Here is a 23023-nt window from a genome sequence, read left to right on the forward strand (position 1 = left end):
ATCTAGCTTTCTTGTTAAAAACACTTTTTATGATTCTGTGTTGCACAAAGAGAATGAGGCATGAAAAATCTGGATGGGGTACACAGAAATCAGGCAAATACTTTTTACTTAATTAAGGAAGGAACAAAGCAAACTATTACCATGGAAAGCGAACAAAGTCTTATATGGCACTTTCATAAGAAGTCACTGGTACATGTATGTGAACAAACAATTGCACATTGTCCACTGCAGATGGAAGTTTGTAAATTCTGAAACAAGCATAGTCTTGGTATTTTACACGAACTAGTGAAAGGAAATCTGTCACAGAAAGATTATGTGCAAGTCTATGGTTCCATATTAGATTATGCTAAATACTTTTATAGGAAGCTTTTCCTATTTGAGATATTGCTTAAGAGTTCACACGCATTATTGACTATGCCATTTAACAACTCAGTGAGGTTGTTAAATAGCAATCTATTCTGTAGACTTTGAAGCATAGAAGCTATATGCTTTTCTCAGTTTCATAGAACTATAGAATCACAATGTTGGAAAGGACCTAAATGATCATCTAGTCCAACCATTCTCCCATAACCATTGCTACCACAAGCCACTGAACCATATCTCATAGCTCCTCATCCAGATGCCTCTTGAACACTGCTGGGGACAGTGACTCTACCACCCCCCTGGGCAGCCATTCCAGTGCCTGACCATTCCCTGAGAGAAGTTTTTCCTTATGTATGTCTCATCTAAACCTCCTCTGGCACAACTTGCAGCCATTTCCTTGGGTTGCCTGGGAGGAGTCCAAATCCCTCCTCATCACAACCTCCCTCCAGGAAGTTGTAGAGTGCAATGAGGTCTGCCCTGAACATCCTCTTCTCCCTCTTGGACACCTAGGCACACTGTTCAGCTGAGCATCAACCAACATCCCCAAGTCCCTTTCCTCTTCAGAGTCATCCAGCCACTCACCTCCAACTTTATAGCGCTACATGGGGTTATTGTGGCCAAAGTGGAGGACCCAGAACTTGACCTTGTTGGACCTCATCCCATTCACCTTTTTTTTACAAGTTAGATGCACATTATTTCAAAATGAATTTATCTATACATTTTCTGTATTGTTAGTATTTCCTAAAGACTGGATATATAACAATAACAAGAGCAAGAAATTGCTTGTGTAAAGCAAGCCCTGTAAGTATAGAAATAGTATTTGATCAAGATACTCATGCAGATATTTCCATTTTGGAATATGTAACTGTCAGCTCAGTTTGGTAACAGAAGATAGGAGAAACCAAGTTTAGTAAAACATCTTAAAGTTTTCAAATTGTATTTATGCAAGTGATTATTTCTTTGAAGATCTACTCTGCCATTGTGATTCTTAGGCATTTCAAATAAGAAGATCTAAATGTTCAAATTCTGATTGTTTTATCTTTTTGAATCATAATCACATAAGTGAAGAATTTATCCTCTCATTGCACGTATAGATCCCATACCTACAGAGGATGTCACCTATTTGGAAATTGAAAGCTTTTGGAAAAAAATTGTAAAGTCTGGAGTGTGTCTCAGCTCACAGTTAAGTTCCTGATTTCTTTGTAGTGACTGATGATAAGACTACACAGGAAAATAATGTTAAAACTTTCATTTCTTCTTTCAAAAAGGGCATTTTTGTATGGGCATGGGACAGCCAAGTGTTTCTTTTGCTGCAAGTGCTATGAATGGAGGTTCAACAGAAAAGATGCTAATATCTCCAATTCACCATAAGCACCTTTGTACTTTTACTGTTTTATTTCCCACATGTCTGAGGCAGAATTCAAAATGCAAGATTTCAAGTCTAAAGATATAGGTATTTATGATCTTCCCCTTCCAGGAAATTGCCCTATCAAGCAAAATATGGGACATTCAAGGTAAGAGCACCCTCTGTAATTTGTTTCTGGTACAGTCTCCGGGTAAATTTCTAAACCCTATCTCAGGTATGTTTGGGACAATGATTTTGGTTTTTAGAAATGTTTGTAAAACTAATAGATTCTCCCTTATTAATTTCTCTACAAGGATCATTGTAAGATTAATTAGGAGAAGTTAAGGAAAATGACATGACTGGAAAGATTCTACTTGACCATATTAATGAGTACTGAGTTGTTCAGGTTGTTCAGTGTATATTCATTTAGAGAGCAATTCACAACTTGGAAGCCAGAAGTAAAATGGAGTAATTTGAAACCGTTTTTTCATTGACTTGGGTTCCTTTATGTAACCTAGGACTGACTGATCTGTTAGAGAAACTAAGTATGAAATATGTAGAAGAAAGTGCTTCAGGTAAGAATTTGGCCTCATTTATGTGTCCCCTTAGCTCCCTGGTTACATCTAGTTAAACTCTGCTTCACACAACAGTAGAATGTTTGTAACTGTGGTGCCTCAGATTATAAAAGTCACATCTGTAGATACTGCTTGTACAAATTTACCTGAATTTAATAGTCCATCTATTGTAAAATAATACGAAATAAATATTGCAGTTGTAACAACACCTAGCACTGTGAAGTACTTACCCAACTTGGCAGCCTTTTCTGTGTTTTTTTTTTTGGTTGTTGTTGTTGTTGTTGTTGTTGTTGCTGTTCTCACTGTACTGTGAGTAGATGAGCTAAATAAAATAATATAGGTACTGTTCTGCTTATGTTAAAGACATTCTCAAAATGATTTTAAACCCATGCGTTTGACTGCTTTGTTTTACCTCGTAATCCTAGTAGTCAGTGAGTGAATGTGTCTTTTCTCTCCATCTTTGGCCGGGAGCTGATGCTTTTATGTTGAATAGCCATCCGCTCTTCTGCTCCCTGATTTACACCATGTGCTGAAATATCATTTTCCCTTACCAGGAATCTGACAGGCTTTCATTAGATGAGGGTGAAATTCAGTTTTATAGAGTATCATTGAATTCTGGAGAAAAACATTTGATTACAGAGCAACATGCCTGTGTTATTCCTGTGTAAAAAAGAAGCAGTTTGGTCATAGAAGCTATATCTATATTGAATCACCTGCCTGTAAATTCATAGCTTCTTTGAAGAAAATCTGCTCCAAGGATGTGGTTGTTACCACATAAACACTGGATAAAATTCTACATTTCGGGGAGATGTTAGAATGGGAGAGTGAGCAGATCAGTAACATGCTGGGTAATTTCAGTTTGAAGCTGTGAAAAACAAACCATTTTATCAATTAAAAATTTTTGTTCATAATCCTGATGGGAGGTTTTCTGGCTTCTCCAAAAACAGACATGGAAAAATAATGGAGCTGAGTAACTGGAGTTCAAGTGTAAGGTTATAATAAAACATAAAATACATTCATTCAGTTTCCAGTTTAACTGAAAGGCTTTTGCACAGCTCTGATGATAATGGACCAAATTATTTTTTAATGTGAGTAGAAAAAGACTTGAAAGATTATAAAATGTAGCAGCCTCAAGATCTACATGAGACTGGAGGGTAGGTAAAATACATTACATGGAAAAATACCGTATATATTTGCAATATGAGGAAAGATGTACCTGTCCTGAGAAAACAGGACATCTTCCACCCTCGGGCTGTAAATTTAGCATTTTCACAAACAGTAAATTGTATTTTAAACTTCCTCTAACCACCCATTTCCTTCAAGAAATAGACAATTGAACCCATGGTGATAAATGACAGTATTTTAATATGTACTATTTCACTGACTGAGTGGTGAATGTATTTGTAGTACTATACAAACAAATAAAAGGAAACAGAGCTTACCCTAAGGACTATGCAATATAGAACAAACACAAGTGAAAACAGCTCAGGCGCATTAAAAACTGACTGACAACACATACCAAAAGTGGTGAAAGTATTAAAAGTGGCGAAAGTATTTTGGATGCTTTACAGTGAATAAATTTGAAAGGCTTTGCAGGGGAAGAAATATTTTATGAAGGGATAAGAGGGAGATGGATAGACTAGATAATGTATAGATAGTTGGTAGACTGGTCTTCAGAGATGTGATCCACTCCTCCAGTAAATAGGAGGCATTACTTTTGGAGCGACCCTCATATATTGATATTTTAACCAGCTGTCTAAGCAAAATACAATACTGGCTAAAATAAGAGTGATGTAGATAAAATAAAACTGTCTAAAATAGCCATGTTTTGTGAAATAGCATCATTTCCTGATAAAAAAGAATGTGTTGCAGATTCACACCACTAGCTCAATGGGAATTTACACACCCTTCCTATTACCTGAGAACTCCAGGACAATGAGCTGCCAAAATCAACTGTCATAGGATGCATGGCTCCCAAGAGAATGCCACTCTGAGTCATACCTGCTGGAGGCTCTGCTGACCTCATTGGTGGTGGTTAAATCCCAGTCCTGAAATGCCACACTTCCTTCATGTCAAGTTATATAGTACCGTTTTCATTATTTTTCAAAATAATGTGGGTTTACTTTTTTTTGTACTTTTGTTGGTTTATTTTCACTGAGACAAAAAGGAACAGATGGATATGCCTGCTTTGTTTTCCAGTGTAGAAAAGACAGCATTGGTGAGGCTGTTAATAGACTGAGTCAAATTGCAGTAAGTACTTAACTACACGGTTTTAAGTCATCTAGTGTATATACATGTATGCATAGCTGAGTGTCTTGACTCATCTAGATTTGATAACAAAGACATTTTAACACTGTTGGTAGGTACTGCATCTGTCACCGTCTTTTGTCTTTACTACTCCAAAAGGGCAAAGAACATTCTGAAGTTGCTTGGTGTGTTATTTCTTTTTGCCTTTGGAAACTCAAAGCTGGCAAAGAAGTTGTCTCCATGGCCTGTGTCAGCACTGCTAGTCATTGCACAGAGATGTTTTGTATAGCAATTTCTCCTTTGCCAATACTGCAGATTTCAGATTTACTTTGCTACAGCTGTTGCCTCTGTTTCCACTGAAATCACTGGAAGCAGTAGAAGCCTGGGCACTACTTTGGTAACTGATGGTGGCTGCCACCACACTGTTGGAAAGAAAGAAATCTCTTGCTTTAAAAGTGACACAGACTTCAGACTTAGTAGAGCCCCAGAGACAGCACTGAATCGTTCCTTCTCTTCTTGCATCAGAGTTGTAAAGTTAAATAGCACACTGCAATGTTTTCTCTGTAGGTCTTGATGCACCTCAAAGCTTTTTCCCATACATGTAGGACTTTTAGAATATCCTGTCCCTCACCTTAATTACAAACTTAAACCAAATGACTACTGGTTTAAAGTTGTTTGTTTAGTTTAATGATCTGAATGTTTTGCATTCTTCTTAAATAATCAACCGTGGGCTATGGAATCTATTTCCTTTCCATGTGATCTGCCTCTGTTTGCTCATTGTAAACTGAAGACCAGGAATGGTTAGTGTTACATACCTCTAAATAATACTAAGGGATCTATAATTTCCAATAAGAGAGAAGCCCTAGGGAATACAGGCAGAGAAAAAACCATTAACAACTCATGTGAACCCTAAAAATATGACCTGATATATATGTGCTTATGATGCAAGATTTTGTCTTCATAGTTTTTCTTTTGGACAGTAGAACACATTGAAAAACTTCTCATTGTAAGAAGCTTGATTTTGTGGTCATTTGAAATACTAGTTCTGCTTAGATTGTATTGGAGAAAAGGCAGTAAGTGCAATGTGTAGATTTGTTAAAAATGTAAACTTGACAGTTTCCTACAAGGCATAGAAATGAAAATGGACAGTAACATGTCACTTTCTCTGTTATATAGGCAAACTGAATTCAATTTAACTCCTTTTATAAAAACTTTTAGAAGTGTCTATTCCTTCCTTCAAAATTACTTGAAGATTATTCCTTCAGTTTCCAAATTTGATGTGTCTCCAAGGTTGGTGGAGATTAAACATATTAATAATCTGTGAAGATAATGCTCAAATTAGTCTCAGGTTGAAAACCAGAATCTCACCTTTAATAACTTTGAATGTTGGATGTTCATTTAAGGTGAAGACTGATTGTACAGATGCCTCTGTACTATTTCTACTAAGAAGTTCTAAGTCTCCTCTTCATGGTGATAGAGACAAATAATTAATGTCATCTGAAAGCTGTTATGAAAACCTCTGGGGAAAATCGTCAGCGTATGTTAATGGGATATATCTTTAAAAATACATCTGATTCCTGTGAGCCTGTATGCCAGTTTTATCCACTGTTTTTAGCAACTCCAGTCACAGAATCACAGAATCACAGAATCACAGAATGACCCGGGTTGGAAGGGACTTCAAGGATCATGAAACTCCAACACCCCTGCCCGGCAGGGCCACCAAACATACACCTTTACTAGATCAGGTTGCCCAGGGCCCCGTCCAACCTGGCCTTGAACACCTCCAAGGACGGGGCATCCACAACCTCACTGGGCAGCCCGTTCCAGGACCTAACCACTCGTTTCTAGTAAAGAACTTTCCCCTAACATCCAACCTAAATCTTCCCTCCTTCAACTTAAACCATTTCCCCGTGTCCTGCTTTATCAGCCCTTTCGAAGAGTTTACTCCCTTCCTGGGAGTAAGTTCCCTCAGGTACTGAAAGGCTGCAATGAGTTCACCCCGCAACTTCTCTTTCCAGGCTGAACAAACCCAACTCCCTCAGCCTGTCCTCATAGGGGAGGTGCTCCAGCCCCCTGATCATCTTTGTGGCCCTCCTCTGGACGCCTTTCCAAAATCTCTATATCTTTTTTGTACTGAGGGCTCCACACCTGGACCAGTACCCTCCAGATGGGCCTCACAAGAGCAGAGTAAGAGAGAGGACGATCACCTCCCTATCCCTGCTGACCACCCCTCTCCTGATGGAGCCCAGGATCCCATTTGCTTTCCGGGCTGCCAGAGCGCACTGCTGGCTCATGTTAATTTCTCATCTAATCAGGACCCCTAGGTCTTTTTCTGCCAAGCTGCTCTCAAGGACAACTCTCCCAGGCTGTACAGGTGCGCTGGGGTTCTTTCCGGCCCAAGTGCAAAACCTTGCACTTTGCCGTGTTGAACCTCATTTAGGTTCACGCCGAGCCCAGCTTTCTCCAGCCTGTCAAGGTCCCTCTGAATGGCATCCGTTTCCCTCCACGTATCGAACTGCAACCCTCAGCTTGGTGTCATCAGCAAACTTGCTGAGGGTGCACTCCATTCCTCATCGAGTCATTAATAAAGATGTTAAAGAGCACCGGTCCAGGACAGACCCTTGAGGGACACCGCTCGTTACCGGCCTCCACCTGGACATAGAGCCATTGACCACCACCCTCTCTGTCTCGCGGCCTTTCAACCAATTGCTTATCCATCTAGTTGTCCACCCATCAAGATCCACTCCCCTCCAATTTGGAGATGAGGATGTGATGGGGGACCATGTCAAAGCCTTGCTCAGGTCCAGGTAAATGACATCGGTCGCCTTCCCTTCGTCCACCAACGCCGTCACTCCATCATAGAAGGCCACAAGATTAGTTAAGCATGACCTTCCCCTGGTGAAGCCATGCTGGCTGTCTCGAGATCACATGCTCGTTCTTTATGTCGATCCAAGCATGTTGTCCAGGAATCTGTTCCATAATCTTCCCAGGCACGGAGGTGAGACTCAGTCGCAGTAGAATAGATTCAAGATAACAGTTAAAGAAAATCATTCCTTTGAATCTAACATGGCTTTCATCATAGCTGAAAACATCATGGTAATGGATAAAAAGAGAACTCTTTGAATTAAATGGGAACCTTTTTCTAGAACATCCTTGCAGTTTGGCAGCGAGCTTTGAGAGAACTCCCTTGGGACAGATGCATTGGGAAAGTGGGAAAGTGGAATAGGATGGTCAAAAAAATTGTGGCTTCCCCCCCCCGAATTGTTTTCTCAGCATAAAGTGTTTTTCTGCTGATGAATGAATCACACAATTTAATAATAAACCTTGTAGACAAAGCAATACCAGTAAGAAGCCAAGGCTGACTTTAAAGGGACATGCATCATGTTTCTTTTTTTTTAATTTTCTCTAAAAGGTGAAGGCATCTCAAACTGCTTTTCCTAACAACATATAGAGGATTGCATGGGAAAAAAATCTATTTTTTCTTAGTTTCTTAGTTTGAAAAAGTTTTTAAGTTTTCTTAGTTTTAAAAGAGAAACCCATGAGAATTAAGCATCCCTTTTTGAACTCTCAAAAGAGTTACAATTGGTGGAGAATTTAGCACCTTAACTGACAGGCTTCTTACTCCTTAGTCAATTGCCTGGGGCAAACACTCAGAGGGGATAAGCTGTATGATGATGATGATAAAAATTCCCTTTATCACTGTTTGTGCTATTTTGTAGCACCTGAATTTGCTGTGCCTCGTTCTGTTAAATCACATCAGACAAGAGCAACACAGCATTCGCCCCAGAAGATTTACATGTTTGTGCCTAGGATTATATTGCTTATCCTGCTTGATGGTAGGGTGCAAAGCTAGTGCAGTTGCATTTGACCAACTCTTGCTACACATCTGGCAGGTTGTGTTATCTCTGTGTCTCAGTTATACGTAAACAGATTTGTATACTGACCTGAGCTGTTCACTTCAGGCTGTAAAAAGTCATATGGGAAATCTGAATTTACTTTAAAAACCTCCAAACTCAAGAATTCAGTGTAAGCCTTTTCATAAGTCCAATAAAATGTATTTAGTGCTTTGTGGTACCATCTGGCTACTATATAATTTAGGAGAGAATCAAAAACTCTTTTATGATAATGCTGTAGGGAAAAATAATTAGTGAATAGAGACCTGAGATGTCTGTGTAGTAGATGAGAAAGTTTCCAAAGAAAACCCTGAAAAGGAAATCAGTTCTGTTTATTGTCAGAAATCCTCAGTGTAGATCTTTGTGTCAGCACATGTTCCTCTAGTCTGGTGGCTACAATAACATGAAGGTGGAGAGGAAGAGAGGCAAAACACACAGGGTCCTCTTTCATATGCAGGCTTTTATTTAATGAGAAGGCAGTAAGAAATATGTTTGGGAGTAAAAGCACCTCTGAATAAGTAAACAAGCTTTATTGTGCATGATAAGAATGTGTGCACAGACTCTCAGGCTGACACACCTTTCAGGCTGTACAGGCAGCCTGAGAGACTACACTCATATACGTAGAGCAAAGGCAAGCAGATCAAACAAGCAGATCTGAAAAATGCTTTGTTGTTTCTGTTCATACACACTCTGAGATTAACTTAAAACCTGATAAATTTATATGCATTATTTTTAGATTTGTGTAGCTCTGACAAATGGAACATTAAAACGCCAAGAAATTGTAGTAGATTGATAGGGTACTAGATAACCTCAATTTCCTTTTCTAAATATTCTTATACTTTCCATTAGTCCTTCCCTGAAAATTATTTATCTATTTTGGCTGAGTCATTCCCCTGAAATTCATGATAAGAATGCTATAGCTAAGTAAGATAATTTAACTGGAAAAGAGTTTTTTACTGAGACATGTCAGTTCTACTTATATATATTATAAAGGTGCTAAACATCTTTAATGCTAATAGTATTACTAAAGACAGGTTACACCTTGTAAAATGATATTGCTCTACTTCACTCAAATTACCAACTTATAGAAGATTTATTGTTCTTATTTCCTGTGTTTTCTTAAACCTCTGTTAGATATTCATAAAGTTAAGGAAACACTTTTTTAACATAAGTTTCTATTACTTTCAGCATAATGAATGATTTGACAGTTTTTGACTGCGGACTTATGAAGATAACAAGGAAAATTAATTTTTTATGGAGAGTAGACTTTTATTTTTAGAGCATTAATAAAGTGAAAGCAAAATGTAAGAAAAATAACAATATCATTTTCATGACATTAAATGTTCCCTAATTAATGAAGGAATGGAATGTATCTAAAGTATTGTAAATAACGTTGAATTATTTCACTATAGATCAAATGAGGTTTGATTATTTTCAATTACATCTGTTTAGAATCAGTCAATTAAGTAATTTCTCTTTTGTCTTAGGTTGTTTTCCCACCTCTATTTGAGAGATAAAACTCTAGGAGGACTGAAATGGAGAATGAAAGCATCTGCAGGAACTGAGCAGGGACAGTCCAGAAATTTGAAAATGAAAGACCAAGATTTTTAAAATAGACAAATGAAAGGAGAAGAAAAGACAACAATGACATTTCTAATTCTTTAGGTAAGTAGATAGTAAATATGAATATAAATTGTGAAAAAAATTAATCTTCTAAATCCAATGAATATGCAATTTTTATGTAGCACAGAAGAAATTAAATGTTTAATTCTAGGTCTTTGCAATTGGAAAAGTTAAATTCAGTTATCTTTACTGAAGAAAAGTTCTCCCACTTACCAGTCATACCGTGCTACAACGTCTTGCGCCACTGTACAACTTAACAACAAAGCAGCACTAACATTTTAGGTTAGGAGATATGATTGTATAATTGAGCAAGTCAGAAACGTTAAAGAAAAAACAAACAAACAAAAAAACCCAGGTGTGATTGTTCTGTAAATAATTTTTGGGTTATACATAAATATGGAAATACTGATGTTTGTCTCTAGTCTTATCAGAAAAGAAGTAAAAAAAAAAAAAGTGAATATCTTACTAAAACAATCAGAAGTGTCCAGGTGGTGCTCTTAGAGTACATTATTAAGTTTGTACTTTACCATTGTTTGTTATAGTTTAAGGCTGGATAATTTATCTGATCACCACTATAAACTCTTCTGCACTCCAAAAATCAACTCTCACCCAGATTACTGGTACGGTTCTCTTAGTAAGCAAAAGATACATCACTTGTGCTTTATCAGTTTCATACTATCAGAGAAAAGAAAAAATCACTGGAGTAAACTACACTGGTTAAAGAAGAGGATAGTAATCTAAATGTATCACAGTAATGGGAAAGAAAGTGTCATCTCTGAAATCTTCTGAAAAGACAGGTGTTCCCACCAAATTCAAAGAGCAAGCTGAGCATTTCATATGTATGTGTAAAGCATAATCAGGCAGAACAGTGCATGCCTTTTTGAGATCACATACTGTAGCAACTGAACTGTTACCCTACTAAAACTCAGAGCATTTGGAACAAGCTGTATCTCACTGAAGTATAAAAGCAAAGTAACTGCTATATCTTATTTTCAGATACAGTAATAGTTGAGTGGAAAAGCCTCATTAAAAAAAAAAAAAAAAAAGCATTTTGAAACTGAAACATTCTTTTGTCTTAATTTAAAATACTGGGATAATTCATAATTCAAAAAAAAGATTTTAGGACACTTGAGAACAGTGTTAATTTATTAAAATTTATGGAAGACTGATGTCAAACACCTATGACACAAGGGATTATAATGATAAAATGTCAGCATTGACATGAGAAATGAACTAGTCCCATGCAGGAGGATTATGTTAAATTATTCAGAAAAAATTCCATCTCATATCCATATCCATATCTATCCACTTAGCCATCACTTTCAAGCCGGGCATGCAAGCAAGAAAATTAGCTAAGCATCAATGAATATATTTATGATCCTTAAGACTACAAGCTGGTTTTGGTATGGACTCTGTTTTTTCTCTGATGTGTTTTATTCTTGCATAAACAAAAAGAAAATAGGATGCTGAACAGGAAGGATGGAAAATTAGAGAAACAGAACTGATAAATGGAAAGTAAGGAAGAAGCTGAAAAGAACAGCATGGAGCAAAAAAGGAATGGTTATTGTCCCAGCAACCTCTTTTAAAATGGAGAAACCAGCCATCAGTAGTATAACATTCTACAAAGTTATTCTAACTCATATGGGGTCTTTATTTATCAAAGTACATATCGATGGAATAACCACTGAGTCAAGAACAAATTGACCAGGAATTCTGTGTGCATTCTTCACTGTAAAATAGAAGGGAAAGCTTAGCAGTGTGTAAGAAAGAAAAGATTTGAAAAGAGTATTTATCAAATCAAATGGATTGAATCAGTTTGGAGTTTTAGATTATTTTTTACAGTAAATTCCCCCTGATTTCAAATGTTATATAGCATATGCTACTATGTGTCAAGTAAGTCAAATAATCAATTTCTGTACAGCATTATAAATGAGAATTACTGAGTTAAGCATGGATAATACAGCTCTGCTTAATATGATTACTGTTTTTCTTTTAGATCTCTAACCCCTTTTAAGACATTTGCTTAATAGATCAATGTGACCTACACCTGAAACCTTGCTTTACCAATATGTTTACATCTTTATTTAACCTTGAGTCTGTTATCAATGGAATATGCTATTTCTGCTTTTCTGTTATGGATGGTTATGTTGGAGCAATACACAACTTAGTAATGACATCTCATTCCACAGAAGAGATTATAACAAAAATACGTAGGCGAAACAGAACTGGCAAATGCATTCTTATTCCATCTTTCTCTTTGACATCTCTATATAGCCTAAAATTGGCTTTCCTAGTAAAATCTCAATGGTAACACTTTTTTCTGAAAGTTCACTTCTGACCACCAAAGGGATTACATTGCTCAAAGAATATGTTGGTAGACTCACAGACTGTACGCTGAAGTGCAGATTCAAGCATGCAACTTCACTTTGAAGACAGTTGTGCACTTCTAAGGATTATAATAATTATACCATATCTCATGGTTACTAAAATGTTCAAGATTTCTTCTCCTGAAATGAAAAAATTACTGAAGTTCTGTCAACATGTATCAAGCCTTAGGGGAAAAAAAAAAATATCTTTCTCCCATCTGTAGCTTTGTTGTTTATGCAGTAGCGGGCTAGTTTGTATGATTTCATGAGTACAGAGATATTCCCATTGTCAGAACTGAAGACTGTGATACATTTTGAATTCATTGTTTTCCAAATTTTTTAGGCCTGAAAAAGGAAGCATGCCAGTCAAGGTTAAATATATACTTTTTAATTTTTATTTATGGATATGTAATGGATTTTTAATTGGCTTAAAATAAAAAAATACTTACCTGTTCAAAGTTATACATGTATGCAATTCTACTCATCCTTTTTCAAAAGGTTATGGATGAGAGTGGAATAGGTTCAGGAAAGAATATCGACAGGAAAAACTGTCTTCCACTGCTTGAATAACTTTTATTTAAGAAGACTTTTAATAATATTTCATTTAGAAAAGATATAACCAATTTAAAAGCAATCTATATTTCATAAAAGGTACGGCAAAATGAGCAAGGTATGATAATTCTACTTTTCCAATAACATAATGGGCTCCAAAGTAAACAATGAGTATTAAAATTAACACAAGGAAATACTTTCCCACATAGCACATAAATAAACTCAAAATACGACTGTCAGAAAAACAGCAAAAAGCAAAGCTACAAAAAAGCATCAGACATGGTTTTATCGATTTCATGAAAAATTGATCCTTTAGCAAATATAAACTCAAGAATCATAGGTGAATCTCTAGAAGAGGAAGTCCCTTAAGCTGGGACTTGAAAATCTTGGAAGTGGAAATATGAGGGGGATTATTTTCCCCCATGGGAACACTTGGCTTTTAGTTATGGTTGGCAGTAATTGGTTGTCATCAGAAAAAAAGTATTTGCATAGAGAAACCCTGTGCTGACACCACATGGTCATTCTTCAGCCACCCCATCCCATGCCTGTTGGACTTAACTTTCAGTAAGGTAGGTAAACATTTGCCAATTTAAAGCTTTTCAGCAAAAAATCTTTCCTAAAAGTTGCCCTTTGAATTCATCCTCAGGTGATCAAAGAATATATGTAGTACTAAACATAGAAAATATTATTTAAATATATATATATATCATAATTAATAAAGTGATTACTTTTATGAAGTAAATGGAAGATTGAAGTTCTAAGCATATTTTGGACCTCTAAGGATGGAGCAATCCATATAATAATGAATGTGTCACTTTACTTTTGATGTTGGTAGGAACAAATTAGGGCTTTGCATCAAACTGTCTGTTACAATGTCAGAATCAGTCTTGACTGTATTAATGCAGACATAATTTTTCCCTTAGAATCTCCTTGAAATGTAATGCTTTACAGGAACTGCAAACCCCATTTGTCATTTTGATTATACTCAGCATCCTTCACAAATGCTTGTGTTATTCTAAAACACTCCAAATGACAAGTCTTCTGTATTGATTTGTCTCAACATTAATGCTACAGTTAATATCAAAATATTAGAGAATTCCTTGAAAATTTTTGAGGGATTTTAAACAATCATCTTAACTCTTTTCTGAAGGTCATAGCTGCTTTATCATAGTAACAGATTTTTGTTAGTTGAAGTTTTCCTGCAATGATGCCTTTCTTTAAGAGGTGAAGACAAGACAGCAAAGTAAGGAAAATTGAAGCCTCAATTCAGTTCTCTGATCTGGTTGGTAATTACCAACAATTTGCTTGTCATGGTCATGAGAGATATTAGGATGTGCCCTAAAGGATTCTAGAATCTGTCAAGGATTGCAAACATTTTTATGACCCTTAAGGATGTCTTGTAAAAGATCTATAGCATAAAGTTGTTTTCCTTGAAAAGAAAATTTGTTTGGGGTGTACTCACATTTGTCTGCTCTCCATACTAGCATGCCTTATATTTTATAATAGATCAGTTTTTGTCTGCAAAAAATAGAAAGTGCTGTAGGGAAGTTTAAGGTAAATGCATACAGTGCTCCCTTTTGTAGTTGAGACAATGTGTGAAAATGTTCTCTGGAATGTGAAATTCTTTAATGGAGCCTGAATATAAATAAGTATAAGTGAAAGGCATTTCTTTTTGGATGTTGCATTTGATTTTTAAAATTTCTTAGTATTTATTACAAATAGAAGTATTTCAGAAAAGCTCTCTTGTGTTCTATTTTGCAATAATAGAGTTAATCCCCATAGATTCTATGGTTACAGCATTGAAATTTTTCAGCTACCTATCATGACTTTAAATGGAGCATATAAAGGTACAGTATTAAATTTTGACTATTTGGATGTTTTCAGGCTTAGAAGAAGACTTACATTTTGAGGTTGACACCATATGACACCAAGCTGAGTGGTGCAGTTGATACGGTGGAGGGAACGGACGCCATTCAGAGGGACCTTGACAGGCTGGAAAGCTGGGCTCGGGTGAACCTAATGAGGTTCAACACGGCAAAGTGCAAGGTTTTGCACTTGGGCCGGAAGAACCCCAGGCACCTGTACAGGCTGGGAGGAGTTGTCCTTGAGAGCAGCTCGGCAGAAAAAGACCTAGGGGTCCTGATAGATGAGAAACTTAACATGAGCCAGCAGTGCGCTCTGGCAGCCTGGAAAGCCAATGGTATCATGGGCTGCATCAGAAGAGCTGTAATCAGCAGGGCAAGGGAGGTAACAGTCCTTCTCAACTCTGCTCTCGTGAGGCCCCATATGGAGTACTGTGTCCAGGTGTGGAGCCCTCAGTACAAAAAAGATATGGAGATTTTGGAAAGGGTCCAGAGGAGGGCCACAAAGATGATCAGGGGGCTGGAGCACCTCCCCTATGAGGACAGGCTGAGGGAGTTGGGTTTGTTCAGCCTGGAGAAGAGAAGGTTGCGGGGTGACCTCATTGCAGCCTTTCAGTACCTGAAGGGAACTTACTCCCAGGAGGGGAGTAAACTCTTCGAAAGGGCTGATAATAGCAGGACTAGGGGAAATGGTTTTAAGTTAAAAGAGGGAAGATTTAGGTTGGATGTTAGGGGAAAGTTCTTTACTAGAAGAGTGGTTAGGTCCTGGAACAGGCTGCCCAGTGAGGTTGTGGATGCCCCGTCCTTGGAGGTGTTCAAGACCAGGTTGGACGGGGCCCTGGGCAACCTGATCTAGTAAATGTGTATGTTTGGTGGCCCTGCCAGGCAGGGGGGTTGGAACTACATGATCCTTGAGGTCCCTTCCAACCCGGGTAATTCTGTGATTCTGTGATTCTGTGAGGTTACTCTCTCTCTGAATAAAATCTGTTTCCTAAAGGTTAAGCTACATCATTATCCAGAGTCTTGTGAATTAGACATAAAAGATGCAAAGCAAAAATACAAATAAAAAATAATGGCACATGAGCTTTTAGTGGTGAAAATCTGCAGAAACATATCTGTGATGACACATAATTCCCTCAGTGAAAGTCAAGAGTTAATATATTTTCATTGCTTTAGATCAACTAAAATCTACCTTTGATCAGCAGAGATTTAGAGTCATATCAACAAGATATATATTTTTTTGTTTTACTTTATTTTAAACTGTCTGAATCAAGTACTGAATGGGTGCTAAGGAACTACTCATCTCAGTTCTAGAGAACTCTAAGCCAATTCCAGGGCCGCCGTATATGTTATCTATTGTTTTCTGTTCAGTTTTGACAATCTACCATGCTTCAAAAAAACTTAAATTCAAGTAGCTATTTGTTTTCCACAAATCCGAAGTGAATCCAACAAATTGTATATTTCATGTGTTTACAAATATCTTCTCACTACATTTGAGTGCAACACAAAGATACACGATAACCATTTAAGAATAATCACCTGTGATTAACCTATTCTTTCTAGAGAAGTATTGTGTTCTATTCTGTTATTTTAAATAATTAACATACTATTCAACTTTTCACCTTATTTTCCTTTCTAATAAAGAATGGCCTGACAACATATAGAAGCCTTCAAATTTTACTTCATGAATATATTAGCATTCTCTACACTTTTGGGTAATTCCAAGCTTTAGAACTATTTGGAATTATGATTTCAATGAATATACTGTCACAGCTGATGGCATAGGTAATTACAAAGTTTTTTCTTCAAAATACATAAAAGTCTGTTTTAGTCCGTGATCTGTTAGCAGGTTGAATTTAAGGTCTCCTTCTTTATATTACCTTTATGCATGCCCTGTTTTGAAACATTTTTCCTGTATATTATTAAAAAACAAATGTTTTTGTTTTGTCTTGTTTTGTTTTGTTTCCTCCAGAGTATATACATCAGCTACTATGTGAGAAAGGCTGTGTTTGCAAGTTAAAAGCTTTCATGCAGTATGAAAGAACGACAGTATCACTTGTGTAGCTGGAAAGACTAATAAAGAACAGTAGTTTTCAAAAACACTGCAGCTGTTTTCAAATAAAGAAACACACCAAGATAGATTTATAAGGCTGGATATGAGCATTCATACTACTCAAGTGTGGAAAAATAACTTCAGACAGTTTCTTTGCATCCTATGCAGTACATTTAACCAGAGTATAAAACTTATAATGATCTGTTTGGTTAAAAGAATAAAGCTGAATATGGGTATATTTATTGTATCCAAAACATATTTTCTATAAGAGATGTATGTAGTGAACATTATAGCAGGAGTAATGTTAAACTGTTGTCAGCACTATTTGCTTCTACCATCTCACCATCAGGGTGAGATGGTTACTTCACCCCACTGCAGAATGCCCTCTCTCAATAAGCACTGGAGTCTGCATTGTGAAGCTCAGAAAATGCAGACTGGCCTAATTCTTAGTGTAAAGCATATTGTATACGTCACCATGCAGCCCTGCTTGTAGAAGAAATCAGAATTCTAACTAAATGTCCTAGTTTAGAACAGCACAAAATGAAAAAGCAGGAAACACCAGGTGCTGACTATAGCAGTACAGATGTGATGCAGTAGTATTAATACATGCAGGGTTATCTGAGAGTACACAGGACCCAAGGGAGAACATTCAGCAGACCAAAAAATGTAGCTGGAAAATGCTCCAGGACACACAAGTTTTTTGGATGTTTTTACCTAGGAATTCAAGCAATACACAAAATCTGAGGAAACCTCAAGCTCTCATCTTCATTCCAAGCTCACTGCCTTTTTATTGAGACATGTTACAATGCAGCCATAGCACCAGCACGACAACACACCACATATCTATCCCCTGGAGAAATGTGTGGGATTTCTGTGCTCTGTGGTTCACGCTGACTTCAGTTGAACCAAGCATTTGTACAGGTTAAATGTCTATTATTTTTATTTATTTATTTATTTATTTTTAATATCCTCCCAGAGAACATTCTACCAAGGAGGGTATCCACAATTTATCAAATTTGAGCTCATTTGTGGTGGAAGAATGCTTGCATAAATTGTCAATTAAGTAGAAGAGGAAAAGGTGACACCCAAAAGAGAGAGGGCATTGTTTTGTTTTGTTGTGGTTTGTTTTTGTTTGTCTTCTGGAGATGCAGAAAGGCCCAAGATGCATGAGTTTCTTTGCTTACCTTTTAGTTTATGACAAGCCAATTTGCTCCCTGCACATCAGATCATCTCATCACAGCAACCTGTGAAGTTGCTAAGTCATCACTGGGCCAGCAAATACTGGTTTAACTCTTGCTTGCTGGTCTTCTGTCTTCTTTTAGCTTGAAGTGGAGACGTGGTATTTGCTGCCCTGAATAAGAGGCTGTTTATTCTGACTACTAATAGGAAGGAGGATAAAGTGATGAAAAAGTCTCATGGAGACATATTCCTGGTGGTGGACCTGATTTCTCTTGCATCTGCATCCAAGATTGTATGGTAGCATAAAGCAAATGTTTTCCATTAAGCTGTTGTCTGAGGGATGAAAGCTCTCACACCATCAACATTGCACAGGTTGTACAGGCATGGACTTTGGATCACCTCTACACAGGTTACCGTTTTCTAGTGTCTGCTGGCTGTCTTGTTTTCTCAGAAGCAAATGTATCTGGCTTGTTCTTGCAGGGTCAGCTGAACCTCCATCTCATTTTAACCTTTGATAAAACAAGTGTTACATATTTCAGATATGTGAAATAATATGTTGTGGCAATCTACCTGACAGAGACATGGGAGAAAGGGTAAGACAAAATAATAACTGACGTTATCTGCAATGGCAGGAAGAAAAGATCATAATGGTTTTTAGTTTTTCCAGATACATATGATTGTTCCAAAAAAACCAGAACAAATAACTATTTCTCATAAAATACACAACCACTTTTTCTTTCTAGAATGTGTAAAGAAACCAGAGAAAAAAATATAACCCATGATGCACAGTCAGTTTTTTTCTACCTCCTTCCTATTTGTACCACAATAAGGCTTTCAGTGGTTATTTTTCTGGAAAATTCATCTGCCCTGAGTAAAGCAATATAGGCTTCTCAGCAATTATTTACGAACAGATTGCTGAGTTCAGCTTTTATGTAAACAGCAAGTCTGTGTTTTGTAAAAGCAGTAAAAAAAAGCATAAGCATAAGCTGGGCATAACATTTTCACTTTATAATAATAGTGACTGTAAGTCAGCAAACAAACTGAATTCTTCTGTGTTGTTCTGGGAGAAATGTTTTAGAAACTTTTTGACTCAATTTTTTTTTTTTTTTTTAAGAATTGTGGATGCTAAAGGATTGATAAGCCAAAAGTATAAAACTTCGTAAGATATGAAAAAAACTGGCCAGTTCTATTTCTTTCAAAGTAGGAAATATCACGTGAAGTGAGGGAGAAGACTAAGCCTCTCCATAAAATGGGAAATCTGAAAGAAGGAAAGAACATGTATGCAAGAAACTTAGAGAAATAAATCAGATTGAGGATTTCTGCATTTTTAAATGTGGAAAAGATACTCTTCTATACACCAAATAACTCAAAGGATTTTCTAAATAAACATGTACAACTATTTCCAGCTGGATTCAAAATATTCAACTCTATCTCAAAACCAAAAAATTAGAATTTCAAATGCTTTTGTGACACAGATTTGAAACATCTCCCTGCAAGTATTTGATATTTTGTATGAAAAAATCACACTATCGCATTGTTAGTATTTTGCAGTTTGAGATTAATAATTTCATTGATATTTTTAATTAATGTCTTTGTGATGAATGGAACTGCTCTTTATGGGAAGCCCTCATATTCCTTATGTAAACATCAAGAATGTTTCCTTCATGCTAACAACAGAAATCTTCCTAACAATACTTTTAAAAATTATTACGAATTTATGTCATAATGTTCAACTTGCTGGATTTTCTATATTGTGTACCAAAGCATGAGCATACCATGACATGATGACATCCTGAGCAGTACATTAATTAATGCAGAGTGTCATAAGACCTATCTCAATTGATTATTCTTTTCTTAGTGTTGGAAAACAGTTCTGAAATCAGATTTTTGTGCAGATTGTGAAATTCAGGAAAAGTTGATTTGGGCTGATACAGGAGCTTTGATTTATGCTCTGATATGATGGAAAGTAAGTGAGCAAGTATAGAAAATTTTCAGACATTCTAAGGGGGAAAAATACTTTTATCCACTCTACCTGGGCAACTGCTTGGGTTGCTTCTGTCAGATTTATTTATTTGTTTGTTTGTTTGTTTGTTTGTTTATTTATTTATTTTTGGAGGGATGGAGTCACCGTCTAGAGTATATTTACATTTTCTCACTTTTTCATCTTTCTCCCTCAATTTGTCTATGATGTTATTTTTCAGACTCAATTTTGGTAAAATCAGAGGCAGCTGTGACATCACCTTCACCTAGCATGCATACAGGATTTGTTTATTAGTGAAGGTACTGTTTTCACTTGTGCAACTTTTACTGAAGTAGTAGAATAGTATCTTTTAACACCTTGGGTCCTTTGCAGACATTTTACTTTGAGTACATCTGAAGTACCAAAAGAATTTTAAATCAACAATCAAACCAAATGATAATGTGGGATATACAACTAGAACCAAGGAAATAATCATACTTCTACGTCACTACAATAACATGTTAATTTGCAAAAAATTTCTGTGTTTTTTCAATGAATGTAATTATCATGAGTAGTAATAACAGTAATGATGATCTTTGATAAGGTATGCTAAGAAATAGGAAAGCATAGCTTGTAGAAATAGGACTGAAGCTTTTAAACAGTTGATTTCATTCTGTGCACAGCAATTACTCCTGTTGTCAGCAGGATGAAAATTTACTACCCCAGGAAGTTGTAAAGGCTCTGATGCATTCTTACACAACACAGCATGAGCTGCATCCAAATGAGAGACTCCTTTCCAGCAGCCTCCCCTCCACTGTACTGTACAGCATTAGTGCCCACATCTGCCACATACTGCCTGAGGCTTTTGCACATTGCAGTCAGATGAAGTTGTACAGTGGCACTCTCTATGATTAATTCAAGATTAAAAGTATTTTTTATCTGTTTTAATCAAGAGTCTTTAATCAAAACTTTTCATTGTTTTGGAAAATATATCAAGAAGTGCTTTTGACAAGATAATTTTTCTCCAATACACAAACAGCCATTATAGCAGATAAACAGTTTTACTATGTTTCTTTTGAAAAATCTGACAAAGCTAAGAAAGGGAAACTCACTTCCTGCTAATAACCATGACTATTTTCCCTGTGAAGGTGAAGAATAGGAAAGAAAACCCATCCAATTGTTGGGAATTTTGAATTAGTTATATGAGCAACTTATCAGCGGTGCTATTTGCAGAGCTGCTTTTCAGGGTCTCCAAGCCATGCTGTTTAGTATTACAGAAATCCTGGGAGTAAGCCAGCCCACTGGTAGCTAATTTGGGTGAGATTTCAGAAGTACCATTATTAGCTATGAATTTCACATCTGCTGAATGAACATTTACTCACTAAGAGATTTTAGTTTTAAGTACACACATGGATCAACAATTGAAGACAGGATAACAGAATCATATAATAGAATCACAGAATCATTAGAGTTGAAAAAGACCACTGAAATAATTTAGTTCAAACATCAGTGCATCACTACCATGCCCACTAAGTCATGCTCCTCAGTGACAAATCTACAAATTTCTTGTGAACCTCACCACTCTTCCTGAGAATATTTTTTTTACTAATATACACCCTGGATCTTACCCTAGTGTAATTGCCTCTCATCCTATCACTAGTAACATGGAAGAGGTTTATTCCCACCTTCTTTCAGACCATTGTGAAGAATAATAAGGTCTCCCCTGAGCTCCTTCTCCTCCAGAACCCCGGTTCCCTCAGCCGTTCTCTACAAGACTTGTGCTCCAAACCCTTTGCAGCTTTGTTGCCCTTCTCTGGACACTCTCCAGAGCCTCGATGTCTTTCTTGTAGTGAGGAGTCCAAAACTGAACATAGAACTCAAGATGTGGCCTCACCAGGACTGAGTAAAGGGATAGGATTGCCTCCCTCTTCCTGCTGGCTGCACTATTTCTGATACAATTTAAGATGCTACTAGTCTTCATCTGAACACACTGCTGGCTAACGCCCTCATAACATTTTCCTCTGTACAGCCTTCCAGCCACTCTCCCTCAAGCCTGCAGCACTGCCTGGAGTTCTTGTGGCAAAGTGCAGGATCTGACACTTGATCTTGTTAAAGCACATGTGGTTGACCTCTGCTCATTGATCCAACCTATGAAGATCCCTCTGTAGGGCCTTTCTACCATCAGCAGTCAGGTCAACACTTCCAACTTGGTCTCATCTGCAGACTTACTGATAATCCACTCAATCCCCTTGTCCAGATCATCAGTAAAGATATTAAAATATATTGTTCCAATTTCTTCACCTTTATCCATTCTGAATTAAATTTATGTAAGTGTTTTGAGAAGCTAAATTGATAAAAAAACAACAAAAAACAACAAAAAACCACCAAACAAAAACCACCACCACCAACAACAACAACAAAAAAAACAAACAACCCAAACTAAAATTCACTTTTAAAATATTTTAAAAAATGTACAGGAAAGTTTTCTGTGACATTAAGTACAACCATTTATTTCCTTTTGGTGTCATGAATGCTTCATATTGAAAACATTTAGGATGCCTTTCTCTTTTGACAGACTGAACAACAGAAATTAGTGATAGATCTCTTTGAATTACCTGTGTAGAGAAATACTCTTGCAGGTTCCAAGAGATCAAGTCAAAGTATTCTGATGTGGTTCCTTATCAAATGGAATTATAGATAAAACAAATAGTAACAGTCTGTTGTTTTTTGTTGGTTTGTTTTTTTGTTTGTTTTTTTTTTTCCTAGAGAAATGTATGTTTATTTGGTGAAAGCTTGTTTTCTGTCCATTGATTGTTCAGCATTTCTTGTAACCTTGTTCATTTTCTTTAATCAATAAAAGCACAAGTTAGCCACAAATTCACTAAAAATTGCAAGGAAAGGAAGTAGGGAAACATCTTTTGCAGATACCCCTTTTAAAATCAGTAGTGGCATACAGAATAATTGCAGTGTGAAAACCTGACTGATGTGCAGGATATAGAGTTGTG

Source organism: Coturnix japonica, chromosome 4 (assembly GCF_001577835.2).
Source record: "Coturnix japonica isolate 7356 chromosome 4, Coturnix japonica 2.1, whole genome shotgun sequence".
In the NCBI taxonomy this organism is placed as follows: Eukaryota; Metazoa; Chordata; class Aves; order Galliformes; family Phasianidae; genus Coturnix; species Coturnix japonica.